The sequence below is a fragment of the Alligator sinensis genome, unplaced genomic scaffold (assembly GCF_000455745.1).
Source record: "Alligator sinensis unplaced genomic scaffold, ASM45574v1 scaffold447_1, whole genome shotgun sequence".
Classification (NCBI taxonomy): domain Eukaryota; kingdom Metazoa; phylum Chordata; order Crocodylia; family Alligatoridae; genus Alligator; species Alligator sinensis.
The window spans coordinates 2,256,855-2,280,512 of NW_005842123.1; the positions used below are offsets into that span (position 1 = coordinate 2,256,855).

At 40.1% G+C, this 23,658-nt stretch overlaps 1 long non-coding RNA gene across 5 annotated transcripts in view; it reads left to right on the top strand.

Annotated features, from left to right (window-relative positions):
* LOC112550481 overlaps positions 1–23,658 on the top strand; it is a 184,671-nt gene that overhangs the window by 142,497 nt on the left and 18,516 nt on the right. The window lies entirely within an intron of this gene.

A 23,658-nucleotide genomic window follows, 5' to 3' on the forward strand; every position in this document is an offset into this window, starting at 1 on the left:
GGGTCTGAGGTCTGGCAATGCCCCTACCTGCTCTGGCTAGAGAGCATGGGGGTGGGGCCAGCCCTGCTCTGCTGAAGCAGACAGCACAGCCTAGCCCAAGGCTGCAGAGCATGCTTGGATGCTGGGGGGCTCTGGTTTAACTTAAACCAGGAAGGGTCCTGGGACAGAATTTCCACAAACTGATTTGACCTCAGTCAGTTTAGTCTGATACTACACTCAACCAGGCTTATCGCAAACTGGTTTTGGCCATTTTGAAACTGGTTTATGTGCACTGAACTTCTGTTCTGTTACAGGGTTAAACCAGTTTCTGTTCACTTAATGTGTAAGTTCTGCCCATGGTCTAGGAGAGTTATGATCACAAAGAAGTTACTGTACCTAAGTTTGTGCACCATGATCTATATATATATATATATATATATATCTAAATATCATCAGACAGACCACATATATAGTCAGACAGGGTGGGACAGATACATCAGAGAGAATATATATATACACAGCAAAAGCTGTTATCCGGCACCCATGGGGAATGGCGGGTGCTGGATAACCAAATATGCTGGTTACCTGAGAGGTGTCTTTGCCTAGTCGGGCAAAGACGCCCCTCCTGCCCTGTCTGGCGTGTCAGTGTGCGAGGGAACAGGCACTGTACTGCCCCTCCCACCCCTCCCATGGTGTCAGTGTGCCAGGGGCAGCAAGGGGGCCCCCACGCAAGCTGCTTTGCCCCAGGCCATGGGCCAAAATGGGACTTGGCAAAACTGGAAGTCCTACTTCTGGTTTCACTTTTGCTGTGTCAACCAGCGTCGACTGGCATGCTGGTTAATAGAGCATGCCGCTTAATGAAGTGCCAGCTAATGCGACTTTTACTCTATGCGTGCGTGTGTGCATGTGTGTCTGTGTGTGTACATGTGTGTGCGCGCGCATGCGTGTGTGTGTGTCTGTATATAGGTATAGGAGAGAAAATAACTGAGCTAGAGCTGAAGTTTTCCAGAAGTGGATGGGAATAGCAAGTATCAAGGTGGATAAGCAGTTTCAACTATTCCTCTGGAGGAGGGGCTCTTCAGGACCAGAAGAGCTAGATTTAAAGATGAGGAAGTTGCTGGTAAAAGAAGAATTTAGTCGAAATATTTTCCTGCACAATTGTGCAGTGCCCTACTCAAAGTATTGGCAGAAGCAACTAGCATAGCTCTGTTTTGTTTTCTGACAATAAATATGCTAGACACTTACTTGGAAGGAATAAAGGGATTTACAAAATTTTACAGTGTATGAAATTATGAATTAGACAAGTGGATTGGATTCCAGAGCTTTATTTCAGGATCTATAATCCTTATTTTGATGTAGATACATGTTACTAAAGTTTAAGGCATGCTACTGTAGTGCTTAAACTGGCAGGCGTGAACCAATAGTCTATTTAACACCTATGATAAATTTTAGCTTATTGGCTGAAACTTAATGAGCCAAACCCACACTGCATCTCTTAAGAGACCAGAACTAAAAAGAAACAGGTGTGAACTACCCCCCCAACCATAAAACAGTGCAAATTAACTGAAATTCAAATAAAAACAGTGAACTTAAATAAAAGGCAAAAGATGGAAAACAGAAATATCAAGCAGAGAATCCCTTTAAAGTTCCATTTAAAAGACTTGCATTAAAATCATAGATAAGGTATAGCACCTGAAGGAGCACACTCACCAGCGACTTCACCATGGCCCTGCATTTGAGATGATATTTGCTTTTGTATCAGTTTCAGTTTCGTAGTTGTCTACATAGAAAATTTTACATGTCTGGAACAAATTAATAAGAACTGTCCTCTGGCTTAGGTGCATTAAGTTCACGTAAATTGTGTCCAGAACAGCGACATGTGAGGTACAATCATTGCCTTCTGGCTCAGAGTAGAAATGAATTTGTTTCAGGATGGTTAGCATGTTTCAGAATGGTTATGAGAAGTTTTGCAAAACTGTAGGGTGATCTAGAGAAGTCTCTGACCTAAGCCTCTAAGGCATTCTGGGGTACGATTGCAATGCAGAGTATCCTACCGGGGTGTTTTCCTTTGAGTCATAGGCCAAGACATTCTGTGAATAGATTACTTAGATCCAATAAGACAATGGATGATGTAGACTAGAATATGCATATGAATGATGTAGTCTAAAGCATGCATAGATGTGTTGTTTTTTTCTGTACCTTGTAAAAACATAGTAGGACATACTTAGTTGGCAGGAGGGTTGCTTACAGAGGAATAATGAGGGTATTCTTGAGCATCTAGTTGGATTTCTACTTTGAGGTGGTGAGGAGCATGTTTTATCAGTACCTTCAGTTCTTCAAACTCTTCCTCATAAGTGATGACATATAAGTGGAGGGTGAGAATATGTTTCAGTTCATTAAGAACTCAGTGAGGCTCTGTGGATAGGTTAAAGTACTTTGGAAGATTTGGTGTAAGGCTACATAGTTTAAGATAGCTCATGGCCAAGGTCATTTATCCAGACAATGAGGGGAAACTCTTAACATACGTTAATGTGCAGCAGGTGCTCATCTATGCTTCTTATGTCATGGGAAACTAACTGCAAACTTTTATCACATCCCTGGAGAACAGCATTTTAGAAGGGTGATGGTTGTCACTGAGTTGGAGTTACGGGATGGTGTAAGAAGCAAAGGAAGAATGAATTCAGTGGAAACCTCTATGAGCATGGATTAGCACATGAGTACCTGTGCAGATTTTAAAAGTGTCATGGTGGGGGAGAAGGGTGTCTATCCCTCTATCAGGACAGGTAAGAATACTAGATTTTAGGGTCAGAAGGAAGATTGAAGAATATAGGAAGGAAGCTCCTGGGACTAAGCCAAGTCTCCTGTTATTGCAGGCACCTGATCATATACGCTAGTGACAGAAATTACACATAAACCAGTATAAGTGATCAGAAACCAGTTCAGATGTGTAACACAGCAGAAATTCAGTGCACATAAACCACTTTCAAAATGGCCAAAACCAATTTAAGATAAACCTGGATGGATATAGTATCAGACTGAACTGATTTAGGTTAAATTGGTTTAGGTCCTAGATCCCCTCCAGATTCAAGTTAACTCACAGTCCCCCAGCATCCCAGGATGCTTTGCACCTCCCTTTCAGCACCCCTCTTCCTCTCCCTCCCCCCCCCCGGCAGGATGGGCAGGTTAGTCTTGTCCCAAGCTGTCTTGTCCAGCAAGGAAGGGAGGCATGCTCTAGCACCCCCTAGCTTCTGGCGTTGGCCACTACAGGCATGTAGCTGCATTTCTGGAATAGAAAGTGAATATTTGTTCACTTCTTATTGGTTTAGTCTATGCAGCTCAGACTAACCTTTGAAGATTAAATTGATTTAGTCTCAGCCTCTTTGATTATATATATTTAGCCTTAATATCACTTATATACTTACTGAGCTATATCTTAAAACCACTGTTCCCATTGGATGGTTGTTTCACAACCTGATTGGGCTCATAGTTAGGAGCCACCTTCCAAATTTACTTGTGGCTTATATTTGCCCATTTGTTCTTATGATGTGAGCTTAAATAGTTTCTACCCCCACTACCACCACTTACCACTTGTCCCTTACCTCTTAGCTTTTGTTTTGCTGACTTACACAAACAACTTTTTAAGTTTTCTTCATAAAAGCTAGGGTCTCCATTCCCTTGATTAGTTTAATAGCTCTTTTCTGTACATATTGTAGTGTGAATTCATCTTTCTTGAAAGGTGACCGGCACTGTGTAAAACATCACAGATGAGGTCTTACAATGGCACTAATATTTCACTATTTCTGCTTCCCCGTTTCACTTTGTGATCAGCTAGTACTCTCCAGTCCTCTACTTTAGATGTTTCAAATTGATAGGTGCCCAGATTATAGCAGAAATGACTCTTAATTTTGTACTTGATTTTCATTCCATTTCTATTACTTCACTCCTTACAATCCTGGTTTACCTGGAGCAGTCCTGGATTTTAAATGCTGGTCCATGCCAGTTGGTTAAAATGAGAGTCTTGGAATTGCAGGAGTGCAAGGTGCAGTCCAGCAGGGGGGTGGAGTTGCATGGTAATGATCAGAGCAGAAGCGCTCGTGTCACAGCCCTGTCAGATTCTAAGGAACCTGCAAATTCTGCTAAATACCTGTCATCAACAATCTCAGACAGGACACAAGAAGAAGTCCTCAAGATCATACAAGACTTTCTTCAGGCTATCTCAACCCTCAATCCTGTTGGATTGATGTTACCTTCCACCTTTATGTTATCAGCCAATTTCATCAGCATTGGATCATAGCATCTACCTCAAAAACTTTTCTGCTTTGACTTGAATGGGAGTTACTGGAGTTCAACTTTTGTGTACAAGCAGACTACTGTATTTACTCAAATATAAGATGAGATCCTTCCCCCACCAAGTCAGCCTGTGGAAAAAAGCCCCTTGTCTTATATTCACATACAAAGTGGAGGGGGAAGCAGGCAACTGCTGCAGCTCTGACTCTGGGCTTGAGCCTGGGTTGGGGCCAAAGTCAGACCCACAGCAGCCTCTTGCTGCCACCTCTAATCCTCCACTGCCCCTCTCACTCCATTCTTTCCTCCTTACTATGAGGTGCAACTTGGCTCCAGCTGGGGCTGGGGTCTCTCCCAGGCATGGAGCACATGGAGCACCCTCTCACTAGTAGGGTGGTAAAACCATATGTCTGGGTTTTACTGGACATGTCCTCTTTCTGGGTCCTCCCATCTCTGTCAGGGCATTTGTTTTTTAATATCAACAAATGAACGAGATTTGGGATTTTGCTATGCTCAGCATCAAAGGTTTCCCCAGCACTGGGCTGCAGCAGGGTGGGGGAGGTGCCTACTCCTCCAGTGAGGGAAGGGAGCAGGGGAAGGGAAGCAGGGAGCTGCATGGCCAGGCTGCACTGGTGCCTGTGCTCACAGGGGTGGGGCAGCTGGGAGATGCTTGCAGGGCTGTGGATTGAGAGTGAGGGGCACTGGCAGGGCTGTGGGGCTGTGGTTTAGGAGTGAGGGGTGCCAGTGGGTGTGGGGGACTGTGGGTTGGGAGTGCAGGGAACAGGCAGTGCCAAGGGGCTGTGGGAATGAGGAGCTTTGGGAACGAGGGGCATCAGCAGGGAAAGGGGAGTGGCTGCGGGTTGGGGGTGAGGGGCACCGGCATGCTCTAGGGGCAGGGACCATGGGTTGGGAGTGAGAGGCAGCAGCAGGGCTGAGGGGAGGGGAAGCTGTGGCTTGAGATTAACGGGCAGGGGCAGGGCATGGGCATATCACTGCCCCCCCGCAACCATATTACCTTCCTCCCTCCCTGACAGGTGTCTTCTTTTTTGAAACTGGAAATATGGTAAGCTTAGTGGTGAAGCACTGGAACAGGCTACCTAGAGAGGTGGTGGAATCTCCATCCTTGGAGATTTTTAAGGCCTGGCTTGATAAAGCTTTGGCTGGGAGGATCTAGTTGGGGATGGTCCTACTTTGAGCAGGGAGTTGGACTAGATGAGCTTGTGGGGATTGAAGACAACTCCTGCAATACTTAGATGCTATACCTGGAAGATTAGAACAAACTGAAACATTTTCCCTATACAGAATCTAATTAGGGTCATCTATTCAAGTAAACAAGGTATTTATATACATGCATACATACATAGGACTATCACTTTAAGCCAGAGGCTCCCAAACTTTTTTTTACTGCATAACCCTTCCAGATTTACCAGCAGCCCACATACGCCTACCAGCATATAGTTTATATTTTAACCCCTTAAATGCCAATTATTATTATGGGCACTGGGGACTATCTGGCAGGGGGGTGGAGCTGCCTTGCCTCCCTGCCAGACTGCACCTCAAACCTCTGCAATTCTGGGACTCTCGTTTTAAATTTTGCCAACCAGCTGGGACTGGCCTTTGAAATCTGGGACTCTTCTGGGCAAACTGGGACATACGTTCACCCAATTAATAAGGAAGGCCACTGGGGACATATCAGCTAATTTCAGGGGATAAATAAAGAGAAAACAGGAAGGGGGGTGAGGTCACAGTTTACAGAAAGGGATGCAGAAGGGGACACTGAGCAGATCACGCCAGTCAGCGCCCACTGCCCCCTCAGTGAGTCAAGGGAGCCTGTGGACACTGACCAGTGAAACTCTGCCCAGAGATGTGAGCAGAGGAGTGACAGAAAGACAGCTCCACACCCACCTGGGTTCCTCCCAGCTGGAGTAGGACTGTAACTTTAGGTATTCCTTTCTTAAAGCCAGTTGATACATATTTCTTCTCTGATGATGTAGGAATAAGAATTTTTAGAGTATTTGACAGTTTGGATAATCATTTGTACTGTAAGTTTGTAATTTTGTTTTGTAATTTTGCACAAAACTGTAAAAGGATATGTACTGTCATTCTTGTTTTTGCTCATCAGGACTATTAGAGGTTTACATGTGTTTTTCATTATACCTAGAGTATCTGAATAATTTTATAAAAGGCATACCTTCAGAAGAATGCTGTTTTTTGAAGGCACATCATTTACCTTTCAGCTATTAAGTCTTAAAAGGATTACATATGCTTCAATGTGGACTGTCCCTACACAACTCTGTGATATTGAGATGTGTTGTTGCATAACATGCACAGTAATGTAGTATTAACATGAACTTACACGTCCCTTGGTCTCAGCAATCTGGCCACACAGTCTATGGTATTATGCACGTCATTGTTGTTTAATAGTCTTTAAAGTCGAGTCTGTTGATGCTAACAGTAATCATTGCTTTAAAAGGAATTAAAAATTAGGACTGTAAAATTACTGAATTATTATGGAAGCCTCAGTCCAAACATTTTGAATCTAGAATAGTCCTTCTTACCATCCCGCACCTTGTCCTGCTCTAACCCCTCTCACTCTAGGCAGGTAGAACCCAAAGGGGAATAGAGCTAGTGAAATCCCACAAATAGGTCTGCTTATAAAATATCAGGACTTTAAACTAGCATTTGGGGGCTGGATGGAATGATTTTAGTGGACCTATGACTAGGTCCACAAAACAAACACCATGCTGAGGCAGAAGGAAAAATGAGACTACTGAAAGGCACAGGCTTCAAAAGCAGTAGTGGTGAAATGGATTGCTAGTTCTTTCTGACGTGGGGGTAGGGTTGCCTTCTGGCTCACCTTTATCTCTGGGCCATAGGTGAAAGATATGAGCTTTGTCATGTATCTAATATTTTTTGTGCTATCTACTACTAGTCAGTGAAAGCAGCACCAGCTTGATCCGTGGTGAGCAGTGCTGTAGGTAGATTGTAACTTCTCTGCATGATCACTATTTCAGAAAAGGTTTTTTTTCATAACTGTAATATTTTTAAGCATATAAGTATTCCCACTTGAATAGGTCATATTTTGCTTTCCTGCTATTTAGAATATACATACACACTTTTATTTAAATGAGGAATATCACAAATTTCATATGAAAAAATTGAGCTAAATATGTCATTCCTGTGATTTTCTTTATTGAATTAGGGGTTTTTTTTGGCATTTGTGACTGTAATTTAAATGGCACACCTGTATTTATGTGAATTTGTCTAGTTTATGACTTTTCAGCAGACCATCCGTTTTTCTTTGCAAAGTATTTTTTTAGACTGTTGCTGATTTATTTTTGTTTTTTCTTCCTCCTTTCCTCATCAGTTATAGTCTGTTTAAGGCCATCATCACGTTACAGCTACTGTAGTTTTGAAGCAGCCTCAAAGAGCTATAGTTGACCCCATGACAGCTGTCTGCTAAGCCTGATTACTAATCTACAGTGTTATTTAATGTAAAGGCCAAATAAAACCTTGCAGGAGAGAAACATTGTTTTGTTTTAAATTCTTCTTAGGAAGGGAGCCACTGTTTTATAAGTAAGCAAATAATAAGCCTCCTTTGTTTGTCAGGATTCAGATCTTGGTATTTAGTGCATTCTTGCATAGATTTCCTATATTAAAATAAGCACCAAGTCTTGGATTTGATGCACAAGTCAACAAAAACAGTAATCAGTAAAAGCACTGTTCTACTGATGATGATAAACAATGATAACAACTCCTGGGTTAAGGGAGGATACCTGTCTGGGGAGAGATTCTGTTCTTAGAGTTGTACTGCTGTAAATCTAGAGTAATTCCATAGACCTTATTGGCGTGTTTTTTGGATATACACAAGTGAGAGCATTCTGGCATTTCATGGCTCTCTCTCATTTATCCCTACTGAAGTGTGTGGTGATGTCCTCATTTTACTCATGCACCACCAGCAGTGCAGCAACTGTTTGTTTTTTTAGGTTTTCAGAAAATGTGCCCATATCTCTGGGTACATCTTCATAAATAATGTAAGGACATACAAAGTGAGTTGACTAATGTCAGCTAAATCTAGTGAGACTGAACACCACAGTAAGCAACTGGCAGAAATGCTAATATTTATTTATATAAAAAAAATAATGTATATAACTTTGTAAATGTACACGGTACTTTAAAGACCAAAGTTTAGTAATGATCTGTTTTCTGGAGAACTTGCCAGCTAAGGCTCCAGTCTTACAAAGGGTTCTGTGCAAGTGCAAAACCTGCTCATAAGCAGCCCTTTGCAGATTCAAGGTCTAGGAGATTTAAGGTAACACTTGCATACCCCTTCTCAGGCAGAAATCTAAATGGAGAGAAATCCTGGCACTACTGAAGTCAGTGGGTTTTGCCTCTGAGTTTAGTGGAGTCAGGATTTCACTCATGATCTTTACATTGTGTCTGGAGGTTAATGATGTGGCTGCCTGACAGAACAGTAGTGGGAAATCCATTCTCGAGTCAAGGGCCCTCTCCTTCAACTGAAATTTTCTAGTCACAGAGCCTTATGTTGAAATCTGAGACATCTGAGTGAATGCTGATCAGCTGATTGCAACTACAGGGATACATATATGTAATGTACTTATATATAGGGGTGCATACAGATGGGGTGCAATGGTGTGGATGAAAACCCTCCCTTTGTCTCTGTCCGCAGCTGATCCAGGTGCACAATTTGCTCTAGAGCCACTCGTGCCCTGCTCCAGCTGCAGGCTGTGGCTGTGAGGGGTGCTAGGCTCAGTAAGGGACTGCAGCAGTGGTGAGCAGGTTCCTCCTTCCAGTGCCTGCTTGCTGCCTGGTATACCCCACTGGCTGGGAGCAGGTGCTGATGCACTGATGCTGATGTCTCCAGCTGACATAGGATTGCGGGGACCCAAGAGCTGCCCCTACCACTTGCTGCAGGGGGCATCTCTGAGGGGAGCCAGGCTCAGTGGAAGATTGTGGCAACAACGCACAAGTTCCTCCTCCTCCCACGGCCCTGGTTTGGAGCAGGGCAGAAATGCTTCTGTGCTCCTTCCACCAGCGTACCACCCACTTACCAACCACTTCAGCAGGTCAGCCAGGGATAGTGGGAGCAGTTCCCTTCCCCTTCATATGCCTGTTCCCTGCCTTCCTCCCTGGCCTCCCCCACATCTGCTTTAGTAAATCCTGGATCTGCCCATGCCTATATGCATATACAGAGTAACAACCTGAATCATTTAAAGAGCTGTTGGCATATAAGTTAGTTGGATAATGAGTGCCTTTGTCTTTAATTACCATAATTTTTCCTGGTTAGTAATGCTGCCATAGTACCCCATGAAACTGAGTCTTCCTAACGGGGACTGTGGGAGTGTCTGTGTGCGTGTGTGTGTGTGTGTGTGTGTGTGTGTGTGTGTGTGTGTGTGTACGTACAGGTATATACAAATACACTTGTGGGTAGATACAGATCCTGAAATATGTACTCCTACTGAGTATTTAGATCTATGTACATATATATGTCTTAGTTATGTTGCAGATTTGATGTTCCACACAGTATTTCACAGTGATCCTGCTATGTTTACCCACAGAAGATGTCTTCATTACAGTGTTTAACTTTCAGAGATGGTTTGCTGTACTAGTATTTATTACAGTTGATAGACCTAGTTTATGAAAACAGTAGCTCATCTTTGGTAGGAATGCTCAAGGCTCTTTGATTGCTTTAGCAATTTTTAGTTTGTGTAAAATTTAAGAATTGAAGTCGAATATAGTAGTGGTCAAGTGGGTATCCAAAGATGGTAATGCCATACTTTGCACTTTTTTGTGTTTTTTATTGTATACAGGTAAGCAATTGGACATTGTACACATCAGTTCATTATCTAAAATATGCACAATTGCTTTTAGAGATTATGAAGATTGTACTGATGTTCTTTGTTGAGTTTAATTTTTACAGGGGTTTCAAAGGAAAACACATTGTAAACCACTCCCTTGGTGACATTTATAGCAGTGGCATATAAATTATCTCCTGGTAAACTCTCCAATGCTTTTTAAAATTACGTCTTAGACTGTCACATGACTGACCCTCTAATTGCTTGGGTTGCTTTTTTCCAGTTGGGCACTAAAATCTTTTAACTTGGGGTGGTTGTTTTTTTTTTCCCATTCTGAGAATTTTTTGTAGAATTATCCAGTGAATGAACCTCCTTTTATGAGGTCTAAATTGAGGGGGTTTTTATGGTGAAAAGAGTAATTCCATTGTCTTCATGCTCATCAATGGTTCCTAAGTAAGCCTGCTGAGCTTTGATGTGGTCCTTATGATATAAAATGCTACTTGCTTACCAGTCTTGTGAAGTTTGTCACTCTTCTGTGAATCAGGATAATACAGTACATATATTTACAGCTTGAACATATATAAGGACTGAATCCTGGCCCATCGAGCTTTGCTGTTGACAAAGCACATTGCACAAATTCGCATAGGATGGAATAACTTGAATTACTCAGAGGCATACCTTAATTCTAAATTAGTTTTAACTACAAAGAAAGATGATCTGGGTGGTCATGTGGACAGCTCTTTGAAATCTACTGCTGACTGTGAAGAATTGGTTAATAAAGTGAACAAAAATGTTAGGAACTGTAAAAAAATAGAATAGAAAATTATAATACAAATGATATAAATCAGTATTACTCTACTGTGTAGTATAGTATAATCACTTCTGGCCATTCCCTCTGAAAAAAGATGTATTGTACACTGAAGAAAGTTCAGAGGCAAGAACATGTGAAGTACTTTCAAATTAAGATTAATTGAAGATGTTGGGACCTTTAGTTTAGTAAGGAGACATGACAGTGATATACACTATAATGACTGATACAGAAAAGACAGATTGGACACACTTCTTGATATTTTTCCGTGCTGTAAAGGTGAGGAGCCTCAATGAGATGGAAAACACTGAAGTTTAAAATTGCTGAAGAAAAAGGTGAGACAGTGTATTGATGAAACTTTGGATTGGTGGAGAGAAATGTTCTTGTAAGACAGACGTTTTTTCCCTTAAACAAGAAGGGATATAAACTATCATGTTCCAGGGCAAAGGTCAGCCATTAAGTAACAGAAGTTAGGAAGAAACTTTCACTAACTTGTTTAATCAATAACTATCCACTAAAAAGGTTCTTGTGCATTGCTCAGAAGCCTCTGGTATTGGCCCCTGCCAGAGACAGGATACTGGATTAGAAAAGTATTGGCTCAGTCCACTGCAACTGTTTTTTGCAGAATTGAAAACATTTAAAAAATGGCATTACATTTTATGCTGTGCATTTTGTTTGCCTTTGTCTCAGCTTGGACCACAAAAGAAAACCCCCGCCCCCCCCAAACAAACAAACAAAAAAACCCAACCAAAAAAACCCTAAACCCTTTGCATTTTCAAATTGTTTTTAGTTAGTTTTTAGTCTGTTTCTGTGATTCTTATTCATTAGTACAATTCTGTAACATAATCTTTGCAAATGCTGTAAGGAATTGTATAAACTCAAGAAACAAATAGTTTTCATTTAAATTCAGGTAAACGCAATTACATTTTTCTGAACATTAATATTTCTGTTAACATTAGGTTGTGAGTAAAAATCTTGTTATACAGTACTCAGAGAAGCACTCACATTAGTAGCTCCAATGTTTACTTCTGTTTGTGCTTACCAATGTGGGCACAGATCATACTGCATAATGCTTAGTTTGTTATAGAACATGTATGTTAGGCAAATTACCCAGCACTCTTATTTTATTTTGAGGAACTTCAGTTTTCCCTGCTAGCTGGTTAAACTGCAATTTTTTGTACATCAGAGGATTTGATTTCTATTTATTTTGTGATGTTTTGCATACTCAGAGACTGAGATTCCAATGCTGAAATAAACTGTATTACATTTTTGAGCAGATGGACGGGAAGGAGATAATAAAGAGTTTAAGTGTTTTCTTTCTATTCATCTTTTTTTGATCTCTGAATTCATCTTTCATTCTCTCTCTCTCCCTCTGTATCCTTTTTCCCCCTCACTGTAAGCAGGCAATGAAAAAGTGAATATGGCTTGATTTTGGAGTTGCAGTTATTCCTAATTCTGTGTTTTTAAAAAGTGAATCCTCTCTTACCTGGAATAGCAGTAGACTTAGTAACATTACCCATGACAACCTTCCCTTATTTTGCTCGTAAGATTCAGAGATTCATAGATGTTAGGGGCTGGAAGAGACCTTACAATATCATTGGGTCCAGCTGATAATAAAAGTATCATTGCAAAAACTGTTTTTGGATGCATTTTGTTCTCGTAGTCTATCTTGATTTGGTGTTAAGTGTGAATGCCGTTGGTGAAAAAAATGGGCAGTCATAAAGAGACAAATCTCAATTACTCTCAGAATGGGTGAGGCGCAGGATACAGAACCCGATTTCTTGCACTTAGCTGTCAATAGGTCACAACCCTTCCCTGCATGGCCGGCCAGACAAGCCTTTATGGTGATGCACTTACTCATTTCTCTACTGTGATTGGTACAGGTTGGCTCATTATAATGTATTGAGACCATCAACTCAAGTTCACTGTAAGCTGTTGAATAACCAGCTTGTGCTCAGACTTGGGACGAGTGAACCTGTGATAAGGAGATAAAAAGGCTTTTGTATTCCATTTCATTTCTCTGGTGCATCCTATTCCCTCCCAATAACATTTCCAAATAGATTCTTGTATTCTAAATAATTTAGGCAAGAAATCTGCTAGAGGATTATGGACTTTAAACATTTTTTTGGCACATCAAAACATGGTTATAGCATTAATTGGTCATTTTTGGTGTCGACTTATGGCATCAGTTATTACTGTATGAAGTTTGAAGGCCCTGATCCTTTAATCTGATTGAGAGGAGAAGTGGTCCCATGCATAGCAAGGACTCTAGCTGAAGTTAGTGGAACTTTAGTATAGGCACTGAGGTCAGTTCATATAAATCAGATTGCAGACTCAGCTACAAGGTTTCCAGAGTTTGAAAATAATGTTGGATGAAGATTTTTTTAAAGTTTATCAGATAATAGCCCCTTTTATAGTGCCAATCCCTTCTCTACACTCTGATAACAGATGCAGCATAATTATTTGACCTTTGTTATCCCATCACTATTGTTTATAGTTTTATACACATTTCACAAACAATGAAATATAGATCTGCTGTTTCCCTTTTTTTAAAAAGGAAAAGAGAAAACAAAAGCAAGAAAGAAAAGAAAGAAAGCCGTATCCACTAAATGTTAAATTGTAGAGTGATCTAGAGATAAGAGCAGAATCTCTTTTTTCCTTTTCAAATATTTGCTTGGCCTTCAAAAGTTATTTGCCTTTTCTGTTTATATTGGATTTATTTTTTAGGCCTACATGCAGGGCGAAAATGATACAGTAAAGAATAATGGACAATAGAGTAGGTGAAAAGTAAGCTTCCAGATCTACATTATACTTTCTACTTTACTTAGGTTTTTTTTAATCTTGTCTACTTTTATTTAAATGGAAACTGCTGAGTATTGTAAAGGGTAAATGCTAAAGTATCAGATTAAGTGGAGGACAAGGAGATTATCTACAGGTTGGCAGGCTGCAATGAGAGTTGGTTAAATGCCATTTTTCACTTCACTCTTTGGGGCCACAAGTTATTTTTGTGTGGGAGAAAAACCAGCGTTGTAAGCACTTCAGAAGTAGGTGTGCTGCCATTTGTGAAATCTCCTTTTGATGTTCCTGCCAGAGACAGGTGAAGTTTGCCTCTGTAAATGTATGTAAATCTTTGTAGAGAAGAAAATCTGTCTGGAAGTCTAGGCCTGCATGATGGCACCTTCAGCTTTCTTTTTCCTTGTGGGATTGTGAATCCATTCACACATGTTATCTTATGGTTCCTGCTGGCATTTTTTATCAAAATATTTCCCCTCAGATGTGGTTCTATCCACTGAATAGAGTAAAACTTCAGCAAATGCTTTTGAGTGGATTTCTGCCTTGATATGTGCCCAGCCCAACAGGGAGCATATGGTAAATAGTTGTTTCCAGAATTATGCCATCTCCTCAGGTTTGCCTCCTTACTATGTAACACTCCATTACCACCCAGATCACTGAATTTATGGCTTTTTGTCAATGGGTTGTGTCATCATCATATTTGTCTTTGGGGAATTCTTACTCATGAGAAAGAGGTTTGTCTCGAAACCAGTTCTGTTTTGTTTTTATTCTACTCCTATGATGACAAATTTAACCGAATGATCTGAGAAACGTAGTTATCTTGACAAACATACTTCAAGAACATAAACCCCCCCTATTCTCACCACATGTATGTCATAAAGTTCTTAGTATGTTACAGTCTGTGAAAATTATAGTGAGTTAATAATGTGTCAGCTCCCCACTGTGTGCTTTGTAGGATGCTGAATGGGTGTTATAAGATTTATTTGTTGGATTTTGCAGGTTTTCTGTAGTGTGTCAGATGCTTTACTGATTGCTCAGTGAAGTCTAGAGCATGGGTTGCCTCCATCTGAACAAATTTGCAACATTATATGTAACCCTACAGCTATTTGAAAGTATTAGAATCTCTGAAAGCAGAGGACTTCCTCAACCAAACTTCCCTGAAAACTAAAGCACCTTTAGTGGGAAAACTGTTTGTCAGTAATGAAGACAAAAATAACTCCAACATGAATGAATTAATTGTTTTATAATTCCCCCCCAAAAGGAATGAAAACTTAACAAATCAAAATACATTGCAATGTTGATGGAATAATAATACTGGGCTAGGAGATCTTAAAGAGTATTCCTTCCCCTACAGTTATCAACACTGTCCATTGCCTACCTGACCAGACATTTAAAAGATTCTCTTCCCTTTTACCAGTTTTTGTATTTCCATGTTTCTTGGAATTTTTCATTTTCTTTCATTCTTTCAGCATTAGCATAAGAGGGCCATGTCAACAACAAGCTTTTCAAAGTCAGATTTAAGAACAGGGATGCCAGTTTAGATCTCCAGAGTTCTTTCTGCTTTATTTTACCTATGTTTTATTTTTTCTCATGGCTTTTGGAGGGGAAGTAGGGTACTTTTACTGCATTTATTTTTGCGGGCCACTGCATACCCAGGTTTGGGGATGTAGCTATTTTATCAAGGTTGTGCAGGGAATCCAGTTTCCAGAAAACAGATTCCTGTGGTGATGGCTGGAGATGGCTTATTCCTGAGATACCAAACCAACTGAGTAGTCCATACATTTCTTTGCTGTTGTTTTGAGCTGCCATGTTGGATATTATATATAGAAATCCATGCTTTCAAAATGTTTAGTAAACCACAGTGTAGCTCCAGGAGAATCAAGCTGCGGTTTCAGCTATTCAGACTATCGGATTTAATATGCAAGGAAACTAAAGGCACCGTTTTTGGAATGAGAAGATACACAAATGGAATGCTTAAGGAATTGAGGCCTTTCTCTACACTTAATAGAAGATGCTAATGCCATCCTTCATATAGTTATGAATCATGCAGTATATTTATATACATATGTGCACTGTTTGTGTGTGTATGTGACATCAGATGTTTCTTGAAATAAGTATATTTTTATAATTCCTGGCTTCTGTAATTAAACTTGTGAATGCAGTAAAATCTCAGGGGTGTAGGTTGTAGCTGTGTTGGCCTAAGGACATAGGCAGACAAGGTTCTTTGGGTGAATCTGATATCTTTTATTAGACCAACTTAAATAGTTGGAAAAAATATTTTTTAAGCAAGCTTTCGGGTTTAAAAACCCTTCATCAGGCTGGGGAAGTTTCTGCAGTTGGTGTGTGCTCTATTGGTTGTTTGTAAAATCTCAGTGAATGTATTAAATACAATTTTGGTAATGCACAGATTTTGAGAGTACACTGGTGAATTGCAGGATTCTGCTGAGGGTTGGAGTGCTAGGGAATGCTGCTCTGGAGATAAGAGTAACTACAGGGCAAAACTGCCTGGGCTGTAAAGAACTAGCAGTGCAAAGTCCATGTGGAGTGAGTTAGAAGAGAGCTAAATATAAAGGTATTTTCAGGACAGTTTGAGGTTTTGGAAGAAGGGAGTAAGTAGGCAGATGTCCAGGAGTTTTGAGGAGGGGAGTAGTTAGAAGTTATGCTCAGGACATATATGTGGAGTTTGATCCATATTTCATATACAATAAAAACAGGCAAATTATGAATTACAGACTATAGTTTCATGTCTGGGTTCTGGTGATGTCATACACAATGAAAGTGAAGCTCAGGACCTTTATATTGTCTCCAGAACTTGTTGATGGAATTATGGCCTTGCATTTCTCTTCTTTTTCTTTCCTTCTCTCTCTCTCCCTCTCTCTGTATATTAATATATTTATGTATGGCAGGAATGGTAGCAAACTCTATAGTTACCATTGCATAAACATTTCCATTCTAGCCCTTTATTTTTCATCATTTACAACTTTCCAAACCTTTGCCCTTTAGAGCTGAAATTTACCAGGCTTGCTCTCTTACAAAGTGATTTTTATTTTATGTTATTTTATTTGGAAATGTCTGAGCATTGTGGGCGGTATCCTGTGGGAATACGATTTTGTATGTTTCTTGTATGTAAAATGAAATGGTCATTTTCTTGTCTTTTGTGTTTTCACTTGTTATGTATACCTTCAGCTACACCACCTTGTGGTGTGAACCCATCAGTTCTCACAGGCAGTCTGGATCAGTATGTGGCTGGGATACCTCCAAGGAACACTTTGGTGCAGCAGGGAGTAGTGTTGGCACAGGCACTGTCAGTGGGGGAACAGCCAGGAATTTTGTCTGGGGCTGAGTCTGTTCAGGTGGCCTGGGCAGCCCTGGTTTGGGGCTCATTAAAGTCAGGATAGTGGAATGGATAAAAGTGAAAGCACAGTGAGGCAGTCTGGCACTGGATATATATTTAACTTACACAGCAAAGACCTGGCTTTTTTTTCAGTCCTTAGAATGCAGGAAATGCTTACACTTGTGATTTCTCATTCAAATCACTCTCATGGCAAAACATACAAATGAAGATCTCAGAAGTAATCAGAGAGGGAACAGCGGGTGCATTTACATGTTCATTAGTGCGCCTTATGCACTGTGCATTTACTTTAGCACTTGCTTAATAGAGTACTAACTGAATGCGCACTAACTAGAGTTACTGCACAGTAGCGCCAGCGCATGGTTATTTTGTGATGCTTATTGCATATTAGTGTAATAACACTGCGCAGTAGGTTATTAGCACGGTTTTTGACCGCCACACTACTGCACAGTGTTATTAGGCTAATGTGCAGTGTCTCATATAGACGTGCCCAGTGTGACACAGATATAATCTATCTGTCATCTTTTGATTGACTAAAGACATTAGTGTTCTCCTATGTGTTAGGTGGTATGAACTAAATATGTACTTTCCTGATCCTATGGAAATCGTGAGTGATTTGACATTGACTTCAGCGGAGCCAGAATTTCAGCTATAATTTAGTCCTAAAAGCTTAGTTATGCATAAGATGCATATGGTTTTACCTCTTTGGAAACCATTTTCCCCTGAAATGTCTCTCTGTTAAAAAGCAAATGCTTTCTTTAAACCATATGTGTATATATCTTTGGGCATCAATGCCATTTTACTATCACTGATTATTTGTGTTGCTTGTCATGCAAGAAGAAAAAATTGTGTTGGGCATTCAGTATGTTCCATCATTGGTTTCTCATTTTTTGTGGCTATTACAGATTCTTAAATCAATAGTCAAGTTGTTATAAAAACATGTTTTGTATCTCTTGCATCTTACTAGGAAAAGGATCTTTGAGGTTATAGATCTGAATTATCCAAATAGTACACTGTACAGTAAAAATAGTAAGGTCTTCTGTATATTGTCTGAAGCTAGAAATATGCCCAATTACTCAGCAGCACATCATAAAAGAGATGCATACTATGTTCATGTCTGTCAGTACCTGAAGTCATCACTCTAAAAGCTTTTTTGAAAATTTCCTTTTTATTGAAAGCAAGGAACAAAACAAAGACAAAAAAAAGCAAAACCGACATCAATTAGATGTCAACATGACATCAAACAGCATAATATATGATAAAAATAAATGTATGATCTGGTGACTCAATGATTTCCGTCCATATGGCATTTACAGAAAAGTATAGAAAACGCACAGCTACACATTTTCATGGTGGGAAGTATACAATATGAAATTGGAAATAGAGATAGCAGCAAGAGACTCTTGGCTGAGACTGTCAGAACAAAAAGAATATATGTGAGAGTAAGCCTGGTGTCAAAAGGCTAACTCTTACATGTATGCTTGTGCTATGTAGTTGTTGAATGCTGACCAATGTTATAACAATAGTGTCAAGGGAAGAGGTATGTGCTGGCAGTGGTTCCACACGTAATTATAAGGTATGACTGCACACATGCTAGTGCAGAAATTTAATTAGAGAAAAATATTTAAATTTGTGGAAATAAACATGAATATTTGTCTGTTGAAATGCTTCAAGAATTAATATGGACTCCAAGCCTATTTATATGGAAGTTGAAAGGCATAAGAAAAAGCCTCTTTGTGTAAGTGCTAAATGTAGAGAAAACATTGAGAATCAGTTAAGCCTCTAAAATAATAATCTGGGAATTCCATTCTTTATTATAGTAAATGGCATCCTAACTAACTTTATGATTTTTGGGGAAGATGGGAGAGAGGTGAGACTGTGACAGTAGGAGCTGGAAAAAGAAAGCTCAGAAGGATCCAAAATCAAACACAGTCTCTGTTATTTGAATTTGTTGTTCGTTTTCAATGGAGTGATAACTGCAACAGCTCAGCCTGAACCGCCTAGCTCAACACTTCCCTTTCTAAGGAACTTGGATATATTTCACCGCTTACATCTGGACAACAGGGTACAAGAAAAAACAAAGTATTGAGAATATGTCATGTGTTCTCTTTGCATTACTTAGAGTTGGAGTCTCCCCTTAATATATATGGGTATAAATCCCTTCTACTTGGGCTCCAAGAATAGAAATGGTCCATTTGCTGTTATTTCCAGTTTATTTATTTTCTGGTGTTCCAGTAGTCATTCTGAAGCTACCTATCCAACCAGGGGCACCTGCCAGCCCTTCTAGTTACTTTTATTACAAATTTTATTTGCAGCCTGAAGGCCCTAAAGAGAGGTGATAAGTAAATAGGCTGCTTTGAATGGCACAATAGGGCTAGGGACAGACATTACACATAAACTGGTTTAAGTGATCAGAAACTGGTTTAAACCTGTAACAGAACAGATGTTCAGTGCACATAAACCAGTTTGAGGAGCTGGAGTCAGATGTTCAGTGCATTGCTCAGAAGTCTCTGGTGTTCAGTGCACATAAACCAGTTTGAAAATGGTTGAAACCGGTTTGAGATAAACCTGGTTGAATGTAGTATCAGACGTAACTGATTTTGCTCAAACCAGTTTATGCAATGTCTGTCCCATACCCCTTGCTGGTTTAATATAAACCAGACTCCCCCAGCATCCCTGGGCTGGGCAGGGCTCTCTGCTCCACAGCAGGGCTGGCTCCTCCCCTCTGCTCCCTGTCTCCAGCTCCAGCAGAGACTTGCAGGCACAGAGCATCTGCCTGGCTTTTCCCTGCTAAACAGGGATTATTTCTACCCCCTCCACCTTACACAGACACCTCAGCATTAGCTAGCAGACCAGATGCTGGCTACGGTCCGGGCTGTGAGAGAGAACAAAGGCAGACAGGCTTTTTGGAGCTAATCAACAGATCACTTAATGTCCTTTCTTAGAAGAGCTGTTTAAGAAGAGCTCCATTAGTTAATGGAGGAGACTTTGTTTTCTTAATGGGTTGATAAACACTGAGTTAGGGGCGATAAACATTCCCTGTTGGGCTGTTCAGGAGTGGGGGGGAAATAATAGGGTATTTCTCGGGCCTGGCCACACCCCCACTACACTGAGCTCTGTAGAAGGGAAGAGAAGTGTCTCTAGTGTCCCCTGGCTTCTAGCCTGAGCCACTGCAGGCAGATGCCTGCATTTCTGGAATGAAAAGAGAATGTCTATCCACCTTCAAATCAGTTCAAGCTTTGCAAGTTAGATTAACCTGCAAAGATTGAATCAGTTTGTGCTCAGGCTTTTTGAATGTCTGTCCCTAGCCCTAGAGTTGAGGGACATCAGTTAAGCTTTCTCTCTGCATCTGCTTGTTCAAGTCATGGCAGGGCTAGCCAGTCTGATGAAGTACTTTGCGTTTAATGGACTTGGGAAACCATACTTTTTCAGAAAGACAAGGAGTTAAGTAATGAATTCTTTAGCTTATTATTGAGAACTTCTCTAGCTTGAAAGGGACAAATTGGGAGGTACTCTACATTGGAATGCTCACATTTCACAAGACTGTCTCAGGTGCTCCTTTTGATGTTTCCCTGTATGTTAATTTGGCTGTTGTGAATGGTTGAAAAGCTAGAAGCAGCATCTAGATTGTAGTTTGAGGAGGTGTGTAGCCTCAGTGCGGAAGAAACTCCTGAGGATAAACAGTGAAGGCTTAAAGGAAACTCAAGAAGGGTGGTGTGAGTGCGCGTGCATGTCTGTGAGTTTGAAGTCAGAAAACTATGAGGGCTATGTGGAACATTTCCTGAAGCTTACCACTAATAAATGTGGTTGGACTGCCAACCTCTAAGTGTCCAGCCCTTCTTTCTGGACCTGTGCCAGTGCCCCTGGAATTGTTGCTTCCTAATCTATGTCTTGAGGATTCTAATTGTACTCCCATGCTCCCTCTTTAACACTCTCCCAGCCCCTTGGTCTTTTCCAGCTGATGAGGACTGGGGAGTTTCCATTACCATTCACACTAATGCTACCCCTCTGGTTTCATTGAGTTCCTTTAACTTCTAGTGAGGGTGCTGACTCTGTCCTTATTGCAATAGAGAGTGTGAGATTGGAAGAGGAACTAAATTAAACCTTTCATTCATTCATTCTGGGTGGCTGTGTGGTCCACCAAATGCCCCAAATCCTATAAGTATTATGCAGTAGACCAAATGAATTTAATCCCAAATAATAACCAGTTTAGTCACACAGCTGTTCCTGATGTATATTCATTGTTAAATTAAAATATCCTTTAATATTTTATTTTTACATTAAAATGTATTTATCGTGCACTGTAGTATTATAGATAAATAATGTGGCACAAAATCATACAGCATCGTCAGTCTGAAAATACTTTGCTTATTATGGGTCTGAGAAAAAGATCTTTGAAATCAGTTGGAGTCTTCTAATTTATTTTACTGGGTCATAGATTCGGCCTATATACATATAGCATGGTTGCAGCACTGTCTCTGCTATGGTAAGAGGCCAGCAGCAACAACAAACGGGCATGTATCATTCTAGTGGAAGGTAGAGAAGCTTTGGCCAAGGACCTCAGGGCAGATTCTGGCTTGGGGGATCTTTAATGTCCACACAGAACTCACAGGGATTTATATTGTATGCTTGATCCAAAACTACTCGTAAACTTGTGGAAGTTAATGGATCTCAATTAGAGTCCATGTACTCTGTTGTTCCAGGTCATGTCTTTTAAAAGTGGTGCTTTGACAACTAAACCATCCCACCTGATTTAACATGTGCCTTATAATGTCACACTTTGGAAACATTACTGTTTACACGCAGTGTTTGTAAACCAGTCATTTTACTAGAGACAGGATGCCATACTAACAATATTATGGACTGATTTAACATCAGTAGCAATATGCTGTTTTGTTTTGACTGCTGCCTTAAGAGAAATTTCTGAAAATGTATCTTTCATATATTTTATCATAAGACACAGCGACTAACATTTGTATATGTGCTCCATTACAAACATAGTATCTCTGTATTCTACTCTTGTTCAGGGATTGGGTGTTCCATGTGCTGAGGAGGTGTGATGCTGACAACAATTTAAAAAAGCACAGGGGGGTGTTTTATGAGTGAAATGAGAAGCCTTTTTATTTACTTTAATGAGAGAAGAACATGAGTCACTGTTCTTTTCATGTAATTTAGAAAGTCTGCAGCAGTATTAAAATTTGTGGTACTGTGCCACAGTTACCTTTGACAGCTTAATTAGCATTATGGTAATATTTTCTGCAGTTTTTCAGTACAGTGTATTTGAGATGAAAACCTTCTAGTTTAAAGAGAAAAAAACCCTTTTAATTCATTGTAGTTTTAATAACACTTTGACCTAGGCTTATGGAATCAATTGCCTTTATATTATGCTCCACAAATGTATACATTACGCATAGGATCTGTAATAAGGGAGAAGTTGTTGCAAATACTGTGACCTTCAGTAAACTGCGGAAAGATACCTCTTCTAATCAAAGGCAAAAGCCATGATCTTCCTTGTTGTAACTGAGTGTTGACACAAGAAAGGCCAGAGAGATTGACATCAATCTCTATAGAAACCATTAACCAATGCTGAATAAATCTACAGCATTGAATCCATATGCATGCTTGCTTTTTATTCTTGACCTATTGGCACACTTCTGCATTTTGTGGGCTTTGTTTTAAAAGACTGTTTAAAGTGCAGATAGTTATTATGCGATTTCATTGGTAAAATAAATAGTTTTGGTTGTCTAAATAAAGAAATCAGTATTATTTTGCATCTACTAAGCATTATTTGCTTAGGTGTGGCTTGGTCTGAGTCCAGATTAGCACACAGTGAAGTCTGTTACTTTAGTTGGGTGTAGCAAAACCAAGTACTTTTGTTCATGTTTTCCAAATGATGTGCAAGTAATGTGCCATTTGATTCTAACTGGGCTTTTACTGGCCTTTGGTCCTGTTCTCCTCTTTAAAGCATTAACAATTATCGTGCTGGCTGCAAAAACATGCTTTTTAAGAGTCCCACTGAAGCCTGAAATTCATGTCAGTCATACGAGCAAAACAATTGCCAGTCACGTGCCAATTTCAGACACTGTTAATCAAAACTACAGTATATGGAACTCTATTTCCTTAATTTTCCCCCACAGAAATCTTATTACTAGTTGTTGAGTGAAGGGAAACAAAAATGCTTTTCATTTCATTCTGTGCTGTACATTTTCCAGTTTGGGTGACTAAGGCTGGCGAGGATGCCTATTTTTGGAAAGCGGAATTAAGATACTTTGGAGAAAGTAGTGCACTGTGTGCTGACATTCCAGATGTCCAAACTCTAGTAGTACCAGCCCAAGTTTTTGAGCCTCTCATGCCAATGATGACCTCATGAGGTCCAGCCTGGAGAAATAAAGACATAGTTCTTCAACAATGTTCAAGAATGGCTCCTTCCTTTCATATTTCTATTGAGTGATCTCCAATGTCCTTCTCTTTTCCTGCCTCTGACAAAATTAGCTCTTTATAATTAACAATTGTTAGTTTTTTGGCTTGTCTTTTAGACTTTTCTTAGAGTCTCTTTCACCCCATCTACGTATTGTATCCTCTCTCCTAAACAGAAAAACTTGTGATATTTTTCTCTTTGGCATTCC